Here is an 18,281-nt window from a genome sequence, read left to right on the forward strand (position 1 = left end):
CAAAACGCAACAGACCTGAAGGAATCTCCTGTTGCCAAGTACCTGTAAAGTAAAAGCAATTCTGTTATATATGTACTTGATCATGTATTCATGTAATGATTTCTCTTACATTTTAAAGACTAAATGCATGACAATGTATTCAAACATTAAGTTAGCTTACATTTTAAATGCCCTTGTAAATCTAGGCTGTGCATTTCAGATTCGACTTTAGGCCTATAGGCTACTGTACAGTTTTGGGCAGCTTGTAAAATGATACTGACTTCACTATAATCATGACATGGTAGGCTAGATCAAAGAGGGAAGTTAGAAAGTACAACTCACCGTAGACAAATGCAGAGCCGTTCTTCTGGGCTAATGGCCTGTCTGAACTTGGTGTCCAGCTTCGCGATGGATGGCGCAACGATCCGCAACAGCTGTTCAAACTGACATTTGTTCAGTCTAAAGTACGCCGCAAATCGCGCATCATCGAAACGAAGCTCCTGGACTAAATTGTGGTAGGCACCTTGCTGCTGCCTTCCCCGAGTGATATCGTGCAACCACAAACGTCTAGGTACATGCTTCTCCTCGTCGTCAGCTAGGGCCAATGCAAGTGCCAATCGCCTGTTTCTTGCCATTTTGTAACAACTATCTGGGTAGCCTGGGTTCGTTGCTAGGCAATAGAAAAAACGCTCTCTGCGCTTTTATGACAAAAACGCTGCCAGCTTTTTATTTTTTCGAAAAAACGGTCGGCTCAACTTATCCCTATTACAAAAAACGCTAGATGTGAATGCGGCCTAACACTGTTTTGTTTTTCATCAGTCATGGGAAAAAAACATAAGGGGTGACACTGTCGCTTTTATCAAATGAAACGTAAAGGGTAACACTGTCGTTTCTTATCTGTCGTCATGAAAAACCCATAAGGGGTAACACTGTCGAAATGTATCGAATAAAACATAGGGGGTAACTTGGGTGTTGTTTTCAGGTGGGACCTGTCCCCAGTTGATCTAGATAGAATGACCATCTCAAACTGTGTGTGTGTGTGTGTGTGTGTGTGCGCGCGTGTGTGTGTGTGGTTTGCATTTATCTTTTGAGTTTTATACGTCACCATAATCACGAAACATTAACTGAGCGACTCTCTCACCGTCTCTGACAGCAGACAAGGCCCCGAGAAAGGACCTGTCCCAGGTCTTGGGGAACGTGAGGGTCCGGGTGAAGAGATCAAGAAAGCAGAGGGTTGAAACAGCTACCATTGCCCTGACGGATCAGGAGGAGGTGAAGCCTTTCCGGCCCTTCAGGACGGAACCCCTTCAGACGCATTAAGATGGCCTGGGCTGAAACCAAAGCCGTCTTCACCACCGACGCTCCCCCAAACAACCCTGAACACCAGGATCTGGTCGTTGAGGCTGAGGAGGAGGGGGAAGCCACACAGCAGGCCGAGGGGAAGGGCCTCAGGCCTCGGACGATGTACAAGAATGACACTATCAAACTTGTGTTTGAGTATCAATAGAATTGATCAGAGACAAACTAATGACCTTTCTTGGCCCCACTGTGAGTGTTAATGCAAATGTTTGGGTATAAAACATGAACAGATTTGGAAACAGCTGATGGACTTGGGAGAACAAATTTCAAATGTTGACTTTGTAAACACGACTGTGTTATTGTCAACTTTTTGTATTAAAGTAATATTCTTATTTCAGTGGTTTCCATTTGAGTTATTAAAAGGCCTATTCGGTAGATTGCAATAAAAACAAATCCAGTTGCCTGCGACGACGAATCAACATCAGGTACCACCTCTGGCCGGTCGGAACCCGACCGGCCTTCGTGACATCACCGCCTCTATATAAGTCCCCGCTCCTCAGTCCAGTCCTCAGTGGTGATCAGAGAGCAACGACAGAGCTGCCATATCAATAACCAGCGATTGAACAAACTGCAAGATTCACTATGGTGAGGAAGAGACGAATCAAGAGACAGGAGGGAGAACAGGAGACCCTGTGTGGGGACTCCTCGTCGCCCCCCGGAGAACAGCGTCCGGCACAGGTGAGGAAGGAGAGGACACGCACGCCGACCGCACACGCACACTTTGAGTCTGCCGACGCACATTTGTATTCTGTAAAAACTTGTGGTTGTACATGATTATATTAAGTTAGGGTCCAACTGACTTTCTTTAAAGAAGTGCAGGCAACACACACCCATACACATACACTCACACACACACACACACCCCCACACACACGCACACTCAAATACACACACACGATTGTACACATTTAATATCAGTGCAAAACATCAAAATTATTTATTTATGCTTCAGCATATTTTTGCCATTTTCAAAAGAATGTATACCCAAACATTCCGTCCCCGTGACGACGTCCCCTTGACGACGTCACCGCGGCGGCCCTCTGACATCACAGGGCCACGCTCCTCGATATAAGATAATAATAACAACTATTGAAACTAAAAGTGTGATTCTGAACAAAGTTTAAATGATATCGAAATTCCGTTTAGATATTATGGAAGATACAAGTGTGTAGATTTGTTAAATGGTTTGAACGAAGATAAACGGTTGAAGATTGATTTAGTTACGTTACTTCTACAGTTGAAGTACCAGAGGACGGCTCTGCCGTCCTCCCATTGACTCCCATGTTATAAAAAAGATAATATTTTAAATGTAGAATATCTCAAAAAGTATAAAATATTTTCAAAATCTGAAAAGAAACGCGCGATTCCAAGCTATTCTGAATATTTAAAAATTTGAATGGAGTCTCTAGGTGAAAAATTGAGGAAGGAGATAGGTCCCAAAGTTTGTAGAGAATAATAAAGAAAGAAAGAAAGAATAAAACTTATGAAGAACAATAGTTGAGCGCTGCATGCAGCACTCACCTAATAACCTTTATTCATGCATTGCTTTTCTAAACAGAGCAACAAAGTGCTTTACAAATAAAAAGAAAGACAGCAAAACAACCAAACAAAAATTAATGTCTAAGAATAACTGTATCACAGGTCTTTTTTTTTTTACAATTATAAAACCAAAAAAAAACATCAATGAAAAGTGTACCAGGCAAAAAACATAAAAAATAAAATTTAAACTTAAATAAACTCTTTAAAAGCTTTGCGGTACAGGTGAGAAAGGAGGGACTTAAAAGATGTCACAGAATCAGTTAACCTTATTTTCTCAGGCAATGCATTCCAAAGCTTTGGGGCTAACACAGAAAAAGACCCGTCCCCTTTAGCAGCAAGCTGGGACTCAGGAATAGTGAGTAAAATATAAGTCACCGCTCCTCAGTGCCGTGCTCAGTGGTGATCACAGAGCGGAGCGATGAGCGTTACCTCTGTTTGTGTCCTAGGTGGTGATCAGATGGCTGGAGACGTATGAGGAGGCGAAAGACCCGGATTTGGTCGCAGAGTGCGAGCTTTCAGTGCTGAAAGCGGGCCAGACCGCCCCGGACCAAGGCCAGACCACCCCGGACCGAGACCAGACCGCCCCGGACCGAGGCCAGACCGCCCCGGACCAAGGCCAGACCACCCCGGACCATGGCCAGACCGCCCCGGACCAAGGCCAGACCCCCGATGAACCTGGTGAGTTCGCTGCATTGTTGTTTTTACCTGTTTGTGTGTGTGTTTACCTGCTTGTGTGTGTGTGTGTGTGTGTGTGTGTGTGTGTGTGTGTGTGTGTGTGTGTGTGTTAGAGCCCGACAAATATATCGGCGGTCAGATATTATCGGTCGATATTACGCATTTTCCAAACTATCGGTATCGGCTGATTAATAAATATTAAAAATTAAAAAATATATATATAAATATTGTTTTTAGTTATTGTGGTTTTGTTCAAAGGAAAATTTAATGAATTTTAATTTGGACTTTTCTGTTGTAACAATAAAACAATAAAATAAAGTTTATTTTAAAACTGTATTACCTTATTATTTTATTGAGGACTCATAAATAACTACAAATATCCAATGTTAGGTAAATGTGTTTTATGTTTTGTTACGCGTTTATGGAATTTATTTTTTTAATATATATCGGCCGATATATCGGAATATCGGATTTTTAAATCACCAAATATTTGTATCGGTATCGGCCTTAAAAATCCTTTATCGGTCGGGCTCTAGTGTGTGTCTGTGTGTGTGTGTGTGTACAGTATTGTTTGCATTTATCTTTTGAGTTTTATGTGTCAGCATAATCACGAAACATTGACTGAGCGACTCACTGTCTCCGACAGCAGACAGGGCCCTCAGAAAGGACCTGTCCCAGGTCACGGGGAACACGAGGACCCGGTTGAGGGGACTCAGGAAGCTCTGGGCTGAGACCCGTACCATCGCCCTGCCGGATCAGGAGGAGAAGAAGCCTTTGGGCCGCCCTTCAGGGCTGAACCCCGTCCCTGGCCAGACCGCCCCGGACCACGGCCAGACCGCCCCGGACCGAGGCCAGACCGCCCCGGACCACGGCCAGACCGCCCCGGACCGAGGCCAGACCGCCCCGGACCGAGGCCAGACCGCCCCAGACCGTGGCCAGACCGCTCCGGACCGAGGCCAGACCGCACCGGACCAAGGCCAGACCCCCGATGAACCTGTTGAGTTCGCTGCGTTTTTTTAAATCTGTTTGTTACTGTGTTTGTACCTGCTTGTGTGTGTGTGTGTTTGTGTGTCTGTGTGTGTGTGTGTTAGAATCCGACAAATATAATCGGCGGTCCGATATTATCGGCCGATATTAGGCATTTTCCAAACTATTGGTATCTGCAGATTAATTAATATTAAAAAAAATAAAACATATATATATTTTTTTGTTATTGTGTTTTTGTTCAAAGGACATTGATTTTCATATCTTAAGTTTGTAATACATTTTATTTATGAGAAATTTAATACATTTAGATTTTGACTTTTCTATTGTGACAATAAAATGAAGTTTATCTTTAAACTGCATTACCTTATTATTTTAGTAAGGACTCATAAATGACTACAAATAACCAATGTTAGTTAAATCTGATTATGTTTTTTTTTTACGCGTTTCTGGATTATTTTTTTTTAATATATATCGGCTGATATATCGGAATATCAGATTTTTAAATCACCAAATATTTGTATCGTTATCGGCCTTAAAAATCCTTTATCGGTCGGGCTCTAGTGTGTGTCTGTGTGTGTGCGTGCGCGCGCGTACGTGCGTGCTGTATTGTATGCATTTATCTTTTGAGTTTTATGTGTCAGCATAATCACGAAACATTGACTGAGCGACTCACTGTCTCCGACAGCAGACAGGGCCCTCAGAAAGGACCTGTCCCAGGTCATGGGGAACACGCGGATCCGGTTGAGGGGACTCAGGAAGCTCTGGGCTGAAACCCTTACCATCGCCCTGCTGGATCAGGAGGAGAAGAAGCCTTTGGGCCGCCCTTCAGGCCTGAACCCCTTGGGACACATTAAGACGGCCACACAGCAGAGGGGAAGGGCCTCAGGCCTTGGATGCATGCCCTGTAAAAAAAAGAAATATATATATGTATATAATAATAATAATAATAATAGCATACAAAAAACTAAAAAAAATAAAAGCCCCATAAAATGTATTACTGCACCATTGTACAGACAAAGTATGTACGTCAAACATCTGATGGCGCCCAACCGATCATCAATGTGGACTTGGGCGGGACCCATCCGATGTTTGAAGTCCATACTTTGTCTGGGCCCAGGTGAATTAAAAAAAAGTATGTACGTCAACATCTGATGGCACCCAACCAGGTCGACATCGATGTGACATCACACAGGAGTGAAACCCCAGCTTTGTCTGAGTCCGGGTGAATTTAAACAAAGTAGTCAAACATCTGAGGGGACTCAACCAAGTCCTCATCGGTGTTACATCACACTGAGGTGTGTAATGCTTTGTTTGAATTCACCTGCGCTTGGACCAAGCTGCGATTTCTCTCCATTGTGATGTCACATCGATGTGGACTTGGTCGGGTCCCATCCGATGTTGGACGTACACACTTTGTTTCAATTCGCCTGGGCCCAAATGCCAATTCATGTATATAAAATCGAATAAAAATATGTTTGCCAAAATCTTCATCCTCTTGTGTCTTCTTTTAGATGTATACATATATCTTAAACTTGGTGGCAGACACACACTCTATGACACACACGTGTGTGTGAGCATGCACACACACAACAATAGCAGGTGGTGGAAGAAGAACCTGAAAGCCATGAGTCTTCCCAGAAAAGGGCCCTGGTAAAAGTAAAAGGCCCCCAATAGAATACGACTTGAGTAAAAGTCTTCCACTATCTGATATTAATTGCACTTAAGTATCAAAGGTAATTTTCTGATATTATATGTACTTGAGCATGGAAATTAAAGTATTGTAAATAAAAAAAGCAAACCAATAAATGTTTTCCGATTTGAGATTTATTGGAACTTTGACAATAACACACACACACAGAGAGAGAGAGAGAGAGACAGAGAGAGAGACAGGGACAGACAAAGAGTAGGCACAGCGATTGTCGCCGCATTGTCTGTGTCGTTTCACGTCGTATTCACCTCTGTGTGAAATGGAAAAATGACTCAAGCAAACTCAACACAAAACTTTACCAGACTCGCTTTGCACTCGTTTCACCCAGGGAAAGATAGTTTCACCCAGGGAAACAAAGCGGGACATCTGGTCACCCTACCCCTGTCCATAAACGTTTGACTGATCCCTATCAATCAGGGATGAATATAATGGAGGACCCATAGTGAGTTTTTATGTTGGTCCAACAATTTTTTCCTCCAATATCCTCCCTTCTTCCAACCTGTCTTCGTTCAAGTGCACGAATGCAGGGAGGAACAGTTGGAAGAGATTGGATAAACCTGATAGAAGCACTTATGGTATATAACTCATGTGCAATATAGTCAGCAATAGATGGATTTGTATAGATGGATCATATTATTTCAGATAACTGACATAAGCATTGGATTTGAACAAAATTGAGATTCTGAATCTCAGTTCGAAGAACTTTGCATTGCATTCATGTCTTGAGAGCAGATGAAGGGATGACCACGAACCACCAGAGAGCAGCAAACCCATTAGAGCTCAGCTCTTTCAGAATGAAATATGATCACATGAATGATCACATGAACACACACGCATTCAATGTACATTACCTTATATGTATGGACACATTACACAACTGTTGATTTTTTTTGGTTTAGATTAACATCAAATCTTGATCGAATCATCATCAAGTCTTTATCATAAGTAGTGCTCCAGTGGCGCAATCGGTCAGCGCGCGGTACTTATAAGACAGTAACCTGCACCAAGTCATGCCGAGGTTGTGAGTTCGAGCCTCACCTGGAGCAAGCTTTAGCTTTATTGAAGATAGTTTAGGACATTTGGACTTCTTCTGTAAACTAACAATCTGTTTACACAAGCAAATTATGTCAAATAAATCTAGTCATAGCCCTTGAACCAATAATATAAGATCATGTTACACATTTAACATTTTCTCTTTTGTCTTTGTGTAAAGCCAAAGCTGTTGACCTAGTAAGTTTTGATATAATGTTTAGATTAAGATCAAATCATTGTCATTTTGTTAAAAGTGCTCCAGTGGCGCAATCGGTCAGCGCGCGGTACTTATCAGTAACCTGCACAAAGACATGCCGAGGTTGTGAATTCAAGCCTCACTTGGAGCAAGCTTTAGCCTTCTTAAGGTTATCGCTATTGGGTTATCCCTAGGCGTGAGCCGTAGCACTGAAAAATGTGTAATCCCCGCCCACCAACAGCGTGGGCCCCAACGACGTCCGCAGTCCGCAGATATAAGCGGGTGCCGGCGGACGTTCTGCTCCCAATAAACAGCTTTTCTTCAGCTATTTAAAGGACAATGAGGCCGACACTTAAAAGGCTGCGCCTATACTCATAAAATCTAGTTACAATACGTAACTATCGTTCTATGTCGTATAGGCTTCACCTTTTAAGGCTATCGCTATTGGCTTAAAGGGCGAAGCACGATATAGTCTATGCCTAATTGGTCCACGTCAGTAATAGAAACACGGCTACATACGCGCTAGTATCATGCGTCAGACGTAGCATAACATACGTCATGCGTCTAACGGCACGTCATCAACGAGCAGCTCCAATGTGTCTGATAGGACACAAGAGCTCTCAGCATGAATATTTGACTCCTCCTCACATTGTTTAATATGCGAGGGGAATAGTCAAACAATCACACAATTCTCCCGCGTGGCGAATAGGTCGACCTCTGCCTTCCCAAACTAGCTCCATATCTGATTGATCAGATCGTGGTGCAGAGTCCAGTCTCCTGGTTGGGGACCCCCCCTCGACATTATGTCGGCCCCTCTGTTCAGGACACCGGGGATGTACGCCGCTCTGATGGAGAGCAAGTGCATGTGCGCCCAGCATAACAGCTGTCTCGCTATGCTCAGCAGCTGTGCCAAGCAATTTATCTGTGCAATTTATGGCAATTTATGTATGCTGCTGTCGCCTTGTTGTCCGTGCGAATCATTACGTGTTGATTCGTCAACAATGGGGCAAAGTGTTGGACCACTTTCAACACAGTGAGGAGCTCCAATGCGTTTACATTAGGGGTGTGACGATACACTCAGCTCACGAGACGAGACGAGACACGATATTCGGTTCACGAGATCGAGACGAGACGAGATTTTAAGAAAACTACAATAACAAAATATATGACTGGACCAACAGACTTTTATTTAAGATGCAATTTCACATGCATTTTGTAATGTTTTATTATAACTCTTAACATTCATGAAATTGAAACTAAAACTTATAAAAGTTGAAGTAAATTAAATAATTCTCTTTTTTTTCAAGTGCAAACAATATTATGTGCAAAACCAAATCAAAGTTCTACTCCGTCAATACAGAGTGCAAATAGTGCAAACAGAGAGTCTGACCAAGTATGTTTCTGACAACTTGGTATTGTTCGTGTCTCATCAGTCACTCTACTGCCATTCATAATTTCCGCCGGGTACCCAAAATGCTGACAAACAAATCATTTAAAAGTGGCGGGGGCATCTTCGACGGTAATACGGGTATTTATTTATTTATTTTGAAATCTCGCGAGACAGATTTTTAACGCGACGGGTAATATCGTCGAGTTTAATCTCGCGAGATCTCGTGGCACGAGATCTCGTCACACCCCTAGTTTACATGCATGGTCACGGGGGGGGGGGAAAACGCCGCCCACCACGTGAAACTCGCATGTTCCTCCCCAGCCCAACAGAGAAGCATCCGTGAACACCAAGATGTGCGACGTTGCTCTGCCCAACGGCACCCCTCTCGCGAGAGTTCGGGGATCGCCCCATTGGGTCAAATCGGGGCCCACTGATAGGGGAATGGTCACTGTGCGCCGCTGTTGGCGCACCAGGTCGATGCGCAGGCGAGAAAACCATCTCTGCAGCCGCCTCATGTGAAGCAGCCCCAGCGGCACCACCGTGTGAGCGGCTGACATCATGCCCAGGAGCCTCATGACAGAGAGGGCTGTCACGACGCTGCCCGGGGAACAGCGGCGGAGGAGAGACCACAGCGTCTCCATCCTCTGCTGTGAGAGCCGTGCTCTCATTACAGCTGAATCCAGTTCTACCCCCTAATACATCACACTCTGTGAGGGGAGGGGGGAGCTCTTCTTCCAATTTATGGCGAAGCCTAAATTCGACAGGCGAATCACCAGCTTTTTTGTTTGAATAGCTGCTTCCTCCTTGGAGCGAGCCATCAAAAGCAGATCGTCCACTCTCATTCCTGTTGCGTGAAGCGGCCGGAGAGCCGTCTCCACGCACTCAAAGACGTTTGTGGGGCTAGAGAATAGCCGAACGGGAGAGGATGTACTGGTAGTGTGACCCTTGTGTTTGGGGATCACTGCGACGTGGAAGTAGGCGTGCTTCAAATCTATTGAGGTGAACCAGTCGCCCGGCTTTACACACTGTAACACTCGTCTGAACATGTGAAACGGCCTCTCCGCGATGCATTTGTTGAATAGGGCTAGACCGAGAATCGGTCTCAGCCCTCCTGTTTTCTTGGGTACCAGGAAATAACGGGAATAGAATCCCTGCATTTCCTCTCCCTTCGGGACTGTGGAAATCACTTTTTTCGCAAGAAGCTGCTGGAGCTCCGCCAAAAGTGACAGCTGTTGATCCTTGGATGACAGCGTTGTTTCCACAATCCCGTTGAATCGCGGCGGAACGGAGGTGAACTGCAGGGTGTGACCCTTGCTGATCAGCCTGTCCATCCATTTGGCCAGGGTGCATGCCAGGGTACAGGATCGTCCAGAGGAAAATGGGAGCAGAACGTCCGCCGGCGCCCGCTTATATCTGCAGACTGCGGACGTTGTTGAGGCCCACGCTGTTGTTGTTTTTTTCAGTGCTACGGATCACGCCTAGGGATAACCCAATAGCGATAGCCTTAAAAGGCGAAGCCTATACGACATAGAACCTGGGCTGCTCTGGTCTGTCCTGTACAGCTGCATCGTGAAGTGCATCCAGAAAAGTTATATGTTTGGTATGAAAGGGACCTAGTTTTGCTTGATGGTGCAGTAGCCCTTGAAGGCTTATTGCAGCACACAATGAGATATTTCCCCCGCGCTGCCCCGGGACTTGCACAATTGCCCTTTGGCCAATTATGTTACGACCCCGTCGGCTTGTTTTGCTGAGGTTGAATCCAGCCTCATCAATATAAATAAATTCATGAGGCTGTGCAGCTCCATCCATCTCCAAGATGCTCTGTAACAAAACAAAATACATGTAATACATTTTTTGGATGGCATTACTCAAAACTAAGGTACCTGGTACTTCTCTGAATGTATCTATGTGGTACTGATACAATGACACATATTCAGCTGTAACTGGATGACACCAATACTGTATTGTAAATGTAAAGGACTGTAACACTTACCTGACATATTCACATCAAAGTCCTTTGACCCTGACACTGTTGCTTCATGGTAATTTGGTGCTTTACTAAGATGCGTCTGATAGTGGAAATGCTTACTCGCTCTATGTTATTGAATACTTCTCTATCTGCAAGTATTTGTTGCTGTAGCTGGTTGAGCTGGTTGTTACTGTATTGGTTTGCTTATTTTTTTACAGTGTTATGTAGCACATAAGCTGCCCCCACATAGCCACTAGGAAGCAGGACGAACACACCAGCTGCATTACCCTCACATAGCCACTAGGAAGCAGGACAAACACACCAGCTGCATTACCCTAACATAGCCACTAGGAAGCAGGATCGAACACACAAGCTGCATAGAGTGGCGAAGTCACGCCCCTTCCGGTAGGGCTCATGGGAGCTATGAGATCGAAAAATATGAATGGGTGTCAATGGAGAGAAAATAATTATTTTCTGGTCCCGGTCTTTATATGCCCTGGATTACACATATGTTGTTTGTGGATTTAAAGGATAATTTTTCATGCAAAGAGTTCGACCGTTTATCGTGCAATTGTTCAGATAAAGGCTGTAGAGAAAACACAACGAGAAAGACTACACGGCTCGTATGTGACGTCACGCTCCCTGCGACTGGCGTGGAGAAGACCGACAATCTTCCCATCGGCATAACTGAAACTCTGCACGTGCCCAGACTTATAATGGTTTTCACCTCTTTCGATGCTTTTATCCTCCCCTTGGAAAAAGCGGTGAAGTGGGGCAGAGAGATCGCCATCTCTGTGCCGAGTTCCAAGGGCGGGTGTGGTGACGTATATCATATGCGTCGAGAGCAGCGAAGAGCTGTAGTTCACAAAGCGGCCTCACATAAAACCTAAAATTATCAAACTTCTTCACGAACATTTTTAGTTTTCTTTGCCTGAAAAATTATCATTTAAATCCACAAACAACATATGTGTAATTCAGGGCATATAAAGACTGGGACCAGAAAATAATAATTTTCTCTCCATTGACACCCATTCATATTTTTCGATCTCATAGGTCCCATGAGCCCTACCGGAAGGGGCGTGACTTCGCCACTCTATTAGCCCCACATTAGTCTGGCTGAACGGAAGTGGACAGCGTCTATTGCCTAGCGTCGGATTTGGCCGCGACTCCTCCCCTTCCGGTTGCTGGCGTTCCCGTATTGTGCTCCCCCTCAAACTCGGAAACTAGGCAGTATGGCGAGTTTTGAAGAGGACTTTGACGGCGCTGTAAAGTTGGCATGTTTGGCTCTTTCCGTCGAAAATTGCAAAGAACTGCAAAAGATTTGCTTACAGCATTTGCTGAGGAAGAAAGATGTTCTATTTTGCATGGACACCGCTGCTGCTTACCGGGCTTAGCCCCGCCCTAGATGATTGTGATTGGTTTAAAGAAATAAAAACAGGCCCGCCCAGTTTCCCCACGGATAGACGGCTCGAGGTAGCGTGGCTCCAGACCATTCTACTTGCTGTAGTTTGGTCTGGCTTTGCGAGACTAGCCCCACATAGCCACTAGGAAGCAGGATCGAACATATAAGCTGCAATAACTACTCCAGCCACAGATGGCAGCACCTTTGGACAGGTGAGGAGGGCGGAGCCATTACGTCACACAAGCCACGCCTACTTCACATAGGCCACTCCCACTTGATACTAACCAGCGCGGGAATGAGATTGGAGGGGAGAGAATCTTAGCCAGACCCGCAGAGAGCCTCGGGCCTAATCCCCGGGGCTTGAAGTAGCTCTACGGTATTTTCTCTCCACGCGTGTTGGATACAATTCCCCCCCTGTCGCTTCATAGTCACCATACCGAAATACTTCAACAAATAAAGTGAGTTAAAAGCGACCCGGATTGGAATACTTTCTTCAAGAACGAGACAACAGTACTGTATATACTGTACTTAACTGTATGTACCAGTAAAGTACAAGTACTTCCCCCCCTGTCACTTCATAGTCACCATACCGAAATACTTCAAAAATAAAGTGAATTAAAAGCGACCCGGATTGGACTACGTTCTTCAAGAACGCGACAACAGTACTGTATATACTGTACTTTACTGTATATACCAGTGAAGTACAAGTACTTTTTTTTTTTTAAATCATTTCTCACTGAAATACAAATTGAAAGGCAGAATAGTCTGTAGTGCAGCATAAAAACAGCAAAAAGCAATGATCTTCACAGAGCGAAGATCATGCACTCACCGAACCTCCCCCCGCCCTCCGTCTGTCACGGCATGTGCATAATAGCGTCACTCAGAAAATAGCCAATACATTTTTTTGTTTACCGGAACAGCGATTTGGAATGAGAAAATGGCTTGCTCGAAAATAAGGAAAGTTGACCCCGAAAAAATACATTTTAAAGATGAATGGACTGACCAATACTTGTCCATTCTCCCGCAAGGCAGTACAAAACCTTTGTTGTGTCTTTTATGCGTTGAAACCGTTGCGCTGTTAAAAAGCGGGAATATTAAGCGGCATTACGAATCCAAACACAGATCCTTCGAGGATAAGTATCCCCAGAAGTCAGAAGTAAGAGCGTGGAAAATATCCGAGCTGAAAGCTCAGTATGAGAGGTCTACGCGTGTCTTCACACACTCATTTACAGGCCAGCAATGTGCAAATGAATGCTCACTTAAGATTGCATGGATTTTGGGGCAACATAAAACAATTCAGTGACACGACTGTTGTGAATGAGTGCTTGCCGAGACGTTACTTGAAGGTAAACAAAGGAATGAATTGTGTGAAAAAATAAAGCAAATCCCAATGTGAGCTGCAACGACAACCAGAAAATCCGAAATGTTATCAGACGCACTGTCACAGCTTCATGCGGCTGTGCCCCATCCTTAGCCATTGATGAGTCTTCAGATGTAACGGATAATGCCCAGCTTTTGGTTTATGTGTGATTGTTTCATCAAGACAAGAAAGAGATCTGTGAGGACCTGAGGGGTATTCCACAAAGCCGGTTTTATCACATAACCGGGTAAGTTAACCCAGGGTTTGCGGTAACCCTAATTTTTCCGTTCCAAAAGGATCACGGTATGTTAGTTGCTATAGAAACATATGCTCTGAATCAAACCTGGTCGGAGCAGGTTTTGCGCAGGTTAAGTTTGAAACATAACCCGGTTTTGGGTATGTAAACCGGCGTTCACCGCAGATTTCATGTGTTCACAATGGCATGCCCTTTTGATTAGAGAACTGCTGATATCGGAGCGCAAATTTATACGTACAATCCACCGGGAGCGATTGATAAGACCACGGCTCAAAATCTTGGCATATCGGATGACTTTTTGCTGGTGTGGAGAGATATAGATTCTCGCGCAAATCTTTTAAGACAGTCGCCAGATCCAGTCTGCCGACTGTCTGCCTTTTCACGATTGGCTTAAAAAAATGGCTTATTTAAATGTATACCACTACGATGGTGGGAAAAGCTTACCAGTTTGTATGTTTTTTATACTTCATTTTTATACCTGATCCACTGGCCGCTTGGAAGCAATCGGAGTACATATTTTTTGAGAAGAAAGAGGTGGTAGGATCTTTAAGAATGCTTAACTGGGATATTTTTATATTCATGGCTCAAATATTAAGGATCATGCTTTTGACGTGTAACTAACACATTTACGCGGTCAGCGATCCGCTGCCAGGCTTTGGTTCTCCAGGTTGCAGAGGCTTTAGCGTTCCCTTTTCTTGTGATAATGTCCCATCTCCTCGTCATAGCTCTCCAGGAGAACCTGGAGTTCCATTTCATTGAAATAAGCGGCCCGTTTCGCCATATCGATCAGGGTTTCCATGATCCATACAAAACGTCTTTTTAGGTTTGGCGTGGACGCGCACAACCCTGTGTTAACCAACCCCGAGTTGATTGAACTAATGCATAACCGCTGCTGTGGAACCGAAAACTCTGGGTTGGTCGGCACAGGGTCAATCAACCTAGAGTTCAGTCTTAACTCTGTTTGTTAAACCTCCGTTCGTGGAACACCCCTCTGTTGGGTCTAACACCACTTGAGACACTGTTTTGCTTACTTGAAATGAAGGCCTAATGCTCTTTTTGTGTTTATTTGAAATGTAGGTCTGGTGTAGGCTACCTGTTTTGCTTACTTGAAATGTAGGCCTAAGGCACTTTGTGTTTTATTTGAAGTGTAGGCCTAATGTACCTGTTTTGTTTACTTTGTCTTACTAGTTTTTCATGGTTAAAAGTAAGCTATTTGGAAATTGAAAATAAATACATCTGAAATTATAAGGTAATATGCTGTGTTGATTGTATTTGACAAAAGAAGGCTATTAGGACGTGGTAGGTTCGGACCTTTCTTGGAAGGAATTTTTGGTAACTGGACCTTGTTCAATTTTAATTGAAGACCCCTGGTATATACCATATATAAAGTACTGAAACATCTCAATGTAGGTAATCACAGTATGTCACAAAACTACCACTTTCGTTCAAAAAGGAGCATTAGCCACTCTGCAATACAGTACATGTGATATGGTAGAGTATGCCCTGTTCTTTTGGAAAAAAGTCTGCCGAGTCAGGATCGCTTTAACTCACTTTATTTGATAATGTTTTTGACTAGTCTCTATGAAGCAAAATGATGGGAATTGTATGGGCACGCGTGGAGATACACTAAGGCCAATTTCCACTGGAATCGGCACGGAAGCGGCACGGCAGCGAATCGCTCGCCGAAAATAATAGAAACCATTAAAGTGAACGTAGGCTATTCCACTGGATACGGCACCGGCACGGCACGGAACCGTCCCCAAACCGGCACTTCGTTTACGATACTTGCCTCTTCTATTTCATAAAGTTGCCGGTTCGCTGCCGTGTCTCAGAACACGACTACAGCCAATCAGTTTGCCTTTGCGCTCACATCGATCCTTATGCAATTCACAGGGTATTGTAATATTATACAGTCTATCTATGGTATGGTATCAATAGCTAATCAGTGGCAAAGAAGAATTGAAAGTCCGCGTCGATGCCTCGCAAGTCCAGTGTCGCGAGTGGACGTTGCCATGACATCTACAAATCATAGGTCTACCGTATTTAATGGGTAATGTGTATGGTCGATTATAAGGTAGGCCTATGTATATGTATATATGTATATATATATATATATATATATATATATATATATATATATATATATATATATATATATATATATATATATGTATATATATATATATATATATATGTATATATATATATATATATATGTATATATATATATATATATATGTATATATATATATATATATATATGTATATATATATATATATATATATATATATATATATATATATATATATATATATATATATATATATATATTATAATGTATATTATAATATATATGGTTTGAATATAACTTGTGAATAATATTGTATGAATACTTATTATAATTATGCACGTCTTGAGCCATCTGTCGGAACGTGTCCGTGCCGCTTCCAGTGGGGATTGCAGTACGGAACACAGCCGCTTCGCTGCCGTGCCGATAGGGCATCAGAACCTGCGTTACCTGGAGCGTTCTAGCCCCCTGGGCTATGTGTTGAGACTTATCTACTGGGCAGGCGTGGACTCAGTTATGTGCTCTGATTGGCTAAGCATGGTGCTGAACTCCCGCCCCCCTGGATACCCTTATGTGTCTTAATGCTGTCCCTTGCGGCTATGTGTTGGCATTGTCACTTTTTTTGTGGCTATGTGCGGGAATTACACTTGTTCTTGTGGCCTTGAGCGTCTGGGTCTCTCGAATATCTTGACTGCTCGTATCTCTACAATTGACACATGATGAATGGCCTCCTTTAAGAGCTGGACGCCTCCCTAGGCTCAGCATGGGAAAGAAGCCTCTTTTAATTGGCAAGGGCATATGTGACCTTGGTATGAATGTGTGAATTATGTTACAAGTACTGCAAATACTCTAGATACAGTCTGAGTAAAGTAGAAAGTAGAGAGTTGAAGACATACCTGTTTTCCAGTCGGAATGTCCTTATTATGGATGAAACTGTGAAACGGCTGAGATTAGGGTGGACTCTGCCCAGCTTCCCTCATAGTCAGACCATGGTTTATGACATGGTCCACCAAAGTGGCTCTTATGTCATCGGAAATAACTTTCCGTGCACGGCCTCTTCCACCACGTCCTCCTCTGTCTCTGTCCTCCTCTACCTCTGCCTCTTGCTCTACCTGCATCCATGCTTGCAAAGTTCTTAAAATGGCTTACTGTAACTGAGGCCTTTTTGTAGCTGGCTGATTGGTGTTCAGTTTTGGAAGAAAGTGTTTTCAGGTGTGTATGTTAGTATTTTCAATGAACCAATGTGTTTAGGATTTTGAATAGATGTGTTTTCCCAATGGTACACTGGGCATTTTTGAATTAAGTGTCTTATGTATAAAACAATGTGTAGTGTGCAGGAGCAAGTGTGTTGCAGAAAGGAGCAAGTGTGTTGCACAATTGGGTGCCCGCTTTGCCCAACCTGCTGGACGATGCGAGTGAGCAGTGTCAAGTCAGTTCTTGCGAACTATGAGAGCCTGGCGAGTTACTTCCATGATTTCTCAGAAATGTCTAACTGTACGTCCACACCAGGAGGACGTGCAGAAAAATTCGCTGCGAATTTTTCTGTTCGCTTTGGTCGCTGAAGTCGCTCATGACGTACAATTCAATTATGCAGACGCATTTAAAGGAGCCGTTTGCGTTTAGTAGGCCCTACAGACAGCCAAATCAAATAGTGAACTCTCCCATACACCTTTGCAATATTGCCGAGACGGTTTTGCTTGTTCGATAAAGTGCTTCGACAACAAGTAGGACAGTGATTCCCCCCAATATAAAAAAAAAATCCTAAAATGTAGGCTAATTACAACCGAGAACAAAAAACCCTGCGTGCTGTAGTAGTTAAAATATGTTTCACTGATCTGCATCTGCAAATCATGATCTGCACTCATTCGTCGCACTCAAAACAAATAGACATTGGCGCACATGGCTAATTTGCATACGTGCACAGGACTGGTTGGCTCCGCAAGGCAAATAATGGAACATATCTATCTATCTGGGTCTATCTATCTATCAACGCGTGTCTAGTTTTAATGTGATGTATTGTGTGTATGTCCAGTCAGACTTGTTCTGTGTGGTCTTGTAGGCTACTGTCCTGTGTGGGCCGAACCACCTAAATGGATTCCCGACGATTTGTGTCGTTTGGTATTAATAAAGACTTGACTCGGCGATCTATCTATCTAGACTATTTAATTAACAATTATTCACCTCAGGCTCCGTGAATGGTGGGGAATAGAGGGATAAAAGACAAGAGATATATCCCTTGTCATTTATCCCTCGTCTTGTCGATTAGTTTGTTTATGTGACGCTTTCAAAAACTTTTTGGTTTTGTTTAAAGCATGCTACACGTGATTGGTTGGTTAGATTGGTGGCATGGAGAGCAAATT

General features: G+C 43.6%; 1 non-coding gene across 1 annotated transcript; it reads left to right on the plus strand.

Annotated features, from left to right (window-relative positions):
- Positions 1–7,197: 7,197 nt before the first annotated feature.
- Positions 7,198–7,293, plus strand: trnai-uau (transfer RNA isoleucine (anticodon UAU)). Its single transcript has 2 exons — positions 7,198–7,235; positions 7,258–7,293. It is a non-coding gene; the product is annotated as a tRNA-Ile (tRNA).
- Positions 7,294–18,281: the final 10,988 nt, after the last annotated feature.

The sequence above is a fragment of the Gadus chalcogrammus genome, chromosome 11 (assembly GCF_026213295.1).
Source record: "Gadus chalcogrammus isolate NIFS_2021 chromosome 11, NIFS_Gcha_1.0, whole genome shotgun sequence".
NCBI lineage: Eukaryota > Metazoa > Chordata > Actinopteri > Gadiformes > Gadidae > Gadus > Gadus chalcogrammus.